The sequence below is a fragment of the Arachis duranensis genome, chromosome 8 (assembly GCF_000817695.3).
Source record: "Arachis duranensis cultivar V14167 chromosome 8, aradu.V14167.gnm2.J7QH, whole genome shotgun sequence".
Lineage (NCBI taxonomy): Eukaryota > Viridiplantae > Streptophyta > Magnoliopsida > Fabales > Fabaceae > Arachis > Arachis duranensis.
In genome coordinates, this window is record NC_029779.3 from 35,858,435 (window position 1) to 35,858,707 (window position 273).

The window sequence follows — 273 nt, forward strand, 5'->3', positions numbered from 1 at the left end:
AGTCTTTGGTTTGCTGTAAACAAAGCAAAATTATAGTCAGATATATTTCTATTATATAAAACTGATTTCATCTAAGACATATATTTGTTCTTACATTTTTTTAGCTTGGTTTCTGCCTGCCATTTTTTCTGAAATGAAAAATACACCCATAGATATCAGTAAGATACACCTATAGATATGATTCAGATACATCCATAGATATGAGTCAGATACACCCATAGATATCAGTCAGATATCACTCAAACATGCATTAATATACAAGGTCAAGCAACA